At 38.0% G+C, this 3,962-nt stretch overlaps 1 protein-coding gene across 2 annotated transcripts in view; it reads right to left on the bottom strand.

Moving 5' to 3' along the window:
• The window catches only part of sema6bb (sema domain, transmembrane domain (TM), and cytoplasmic domain, (semaphorin) 6Bb), a 112,449-nt gene extending 111,203 nt beyond the window's left edge, over positions 1-1,246 (bottom strand). Inside the window, exon 1 of one of the 2 annotated variants that reach the window (XR_014535817.1) lies at positions 652-1,246. The gene's annotated coding sequence lies outside the window, so the exon portion shown is untranslated. The remainder of the gene's footprint in view (positions 1-651) is intronic. The other variant, XM_083554897.1, reaches the window with a different exon arrangement.
• Positions 1,247-3,962: the final 2,716 nt, after the last annotated feature.

Here is a 3,962-nt window from a genome sequence, read left to right as displayed (position 1 = left end):
AGCATTAAATCATGAAATGCTCACTCAGTACTCAGCCAATAAAGGGAATCAGCGCCATACTGAAATAACACCAAAATAAATACAATGCAATCAATCAATTCAATAAAACAATTAACACTGAAATTCCTCTCGCGCAGTACTGAATAAAAGAATTCAGTACATAAACATGCATTGACACGGCATTATAATATTTAATAAGCAACGCATTATTATATAGAATACTGAATTTAGGACGAGGTGTTAATTTAGCACTTTGGACGCTTTGGTACTGAATGAGAAGCGCTTCAGTACTGAATTGAGCTGAAGCTGAAGACACTCGGTGGTGTGGAAGCAAAGTGTTGAATTAAACCCCAGTATTAAATGCATAAAGTACTGAGTACTGAATTCAAAGGCTTGACACCGAACTGAATTAGCGGGAACGTTGTTTTAATTAGCGCTTGAATTAAAGTGCTGAAAAAACGCGCAGGTTGTTAATTGCGTTAATTGGTTTTAGCGCAAATTTAAAACAAAAACAAAAAAAGTCGCAACGCACCCGGAATTAACGCACGCGCTGCTGCGGCAACAGTCCGGACTCGGCGTTCATGCAACACTTTGCCCCAGTCGCGTGCGTAAGGATGAGGATGGACGCCGAGAAAGCGCGCACGGACTCACCGTTTCTGCGTGCAGCGGTAACACGGGGAGGAAACCAGCTCGGGAGGTACGCCGATAAATCCACACACACACACTCTTTCTGTCTCTGTCTCTGTCTCTCTCTGTCCGAGAAGTTAAAAGCAAACAAGGACACGAAGAAGCAGAAGAAGAAGGAGGAGAAGACGCTGGATTTGGGACGTCAAAGCTCCTCTTGTCTCGCGCACCTGTCCAAGCAGGGGTCGGATAGCGCGCGCCGCCGCCGTGCCATGCTGGCCCGAGACAACTGTCACGCGCGCGGCTTGTCCGTTTGCCGTTTGCTTGGCTGACACACGCGCGCGCGCGCACACACACAGGTCAGTGCACACAAACACTCACACACACAGTAGCAGCAGCAGCGGTAACACCTGTCCCGAGAGAATCACACACACTCTCTGTCTCCCACACAAACACACACACACACACTCTTTCTCTCATACGCGCGCGCTCTCTGTGTGTGCTGGTGTCGGTGCTCGAGTCCTGCTCTGACTCCTGCAGCAGCAGCAGCGCTGGTTTAAAATAATCCCGGGTTGCCAGGTTGGGAGCGTATACACACACACACACACACACACACACACACACACACACACACACACACAACGCGCGCGGTTGCCAGATAGCGAATCTTTCCAATGTATATACTGCATGCTGTTGTGGAGACCATGAGGAAAAACATTGTCTAATGGTAGACCCACTGTTTAAGACAATGACAACAGCAACAATCAACCTGAGACGAAGTTGGATCTGCTATTGATTCGATGATCGACGTCATGAACAGAAAATTCGGTTCTGGCCAAGTAAAGTGTGAAGCCGGGATTAAAATTCCTGGAAACCGATTTAGAGCCATTTACAAGCAAAGTGTAATTTACCCTCCACTGGGTAAATTAACTAATACAACAACTATATCAACAACAACATCAACAACTACTCCTACAACAACTATAACAACTACAAATATGACAACTACCTCTACAACTACAAGACCTACAATAACAATTACCACAATTATAAGAACAACTACTACAACAATAAACACTACATAAACAAATACAACAATAACAATTTCTACAACACAACTACTCCTACAACAACTATAACAACTACAAATATTACAACTACTACTACAACTACAACAACTACAAAACAACAATAACAATTACCACAATTATAAGAACAACTACTACAACAATACCAACAACTACATAAACAAATACACCAATAACAATTTCTACAACACAACTACTCCTACAACAACTATAACAACTACAAATATTACAACTACTACTACAACTACAACAACTACAAAACTACAATAACAATTACCACAATTATAAGAACAACTACTACAACAATACCAACAACTACATAAACAAATACAACAACAACAATTTCTACAACACAACTACTCCTACAACAACTATAACAACTGCAAATGTTACAACTGCTACTACAACTACAGCTACTACAACAACTACAAAACTACAATCACAATTACCACAATTATAAGAACAACTACTACAATACTAAATTACTACTAACAACTACATAAACAAATACAACAATAACAATTTCTACAACCACATCAGCAACTTCTACAATAACAACTACTACAACTACAGCAAATACATTAACAACTACTACTACAACAACTACTACAATAATGACTACGTCAACAACAATGACTACTACAACTACAGCAACAGCTACTACAACAATAACTACTACAATAGGAACTACTACAGCAACTACAGCAACAGCTACTACTACAGTATAACTACATCAACAACAATGACTACTACAACTACAGCAACAACTACTACCACAATAACTACTACAATAGCAACTACTACTCCGATAACAACTACATCAACTACAGCAAATACATTAACAGCTACTACTACAGTGGAACTACATCAAATACAATAATTATATACTACAATACTTCAACTACTATAATAAAACTACTGCAACAACTACACAACAACAATCACTACAATAACAACTACTAGAACAACAGAAAACACATTAACAACTACTACAAATTTACTTTTATGTTCAGATTACAGTTAAAACCAAATTTTTTTCATCTCAGGAACTTTGCAAGACTCCACCCCCTGTTTCCTTCTTTCAGTTGCTGAAAAATCGTACAATTCTTTTGTATTAGATTTACTAGATTACTGTAATGATTTGCTTGTTGAAGTTTCAAAATCAATGTTAAACAAATTACAGGTTGTCTAAAAATTCAGCTGCTGGGATTCTGACTCAGACCAGGTCTGGTGATACCCCACATGGTATCGCACCTCACTGTTTAACACAGCTTTTAACTTTCTACACTCCAAGGCATGATCCCTGTTCCTATTATTCCGGTCTTTTGGTTGTTTTTCCTACCCTTCCTTTACGCTCTACAGGTGATCAGGCTTTTTTTTTTTCCTCACATGCACCAAAGCTGTGGAATTTTCTTTCTTTTATTGTTTTTAAATCTGCTCTAAAAAACTCACTTTTTCAGGATAGCTTTTATATGATCTTTTATTTAGCGAATTATTCTTTGATGTTTTATTTAAATATTTTATTTTTCTCATTAGTTTTCTTATTAGTTTTCTTATTATTTTAAGATTTTAAGATTATTATTATTCAAAAAATGAATGATTTTTTTTAAATATATAAACATATGCAAAAAATGTATGAAGACACCTTACACTTTACTTTACACCTTACTTTTTTTTCACTCCCCCAATATTTTATTACTTATTTAAAATAAAATAAAATTTAAATAAAATATTAATTTCATGTTTTGGCATCAATGGCTTTGTGGAAATGCAGCATTGAATGTTTTCCTCCACATGGTACCTTCTGCGTAACCCTGAAAACACTGTCCCGTATGTTCCGACTACAACACGACGTGACGTGAAAGTAAATGTGTTGCATCCAGCCAACGATTTCAGACACATCACTTTGCCAAATTATGTTCCAACTTCAGCTCATTTTTTTTCCTCCTGATTAAAACGGATAAAAAAATAAATATCTCAATTAGGTAGCAAAACATAAAATCTGGCAACTCTCACGCACAGGATCTGTGACTAATCTGAACTAATCTTCTGATGCACTTGAGATCATACTGTAGGTCCATGAGGCAACGCTGCCAGACCGCTTTGATGGTTTGCTGGTTTTCCAGGCGAAACATTTCTTTGCAATCTAACCGTTCCTTTCTGTTTTCTCTTTCATATTTTTTTTGTATCTTCGCCCCCCACAAAAAAAAACAGTGGAGCAGAAGTAAATCCGGTGAACTGAACAGAATT

The sequence above is a fragment of the Silurus aristotelis genome (genome assembly GCF_946808225.1).
Source record: "Silurus aristotelis genome assembly, chromosome: 11".
NCBI lineage: Eukaryota > Metazoa > Chordata > Actinopteri > Siluriformes > Siluridae > Silurus > Silurus aristotelis.
This window is presented reverse-complemented; position numbering and strand designations above follow the sequence as displayed.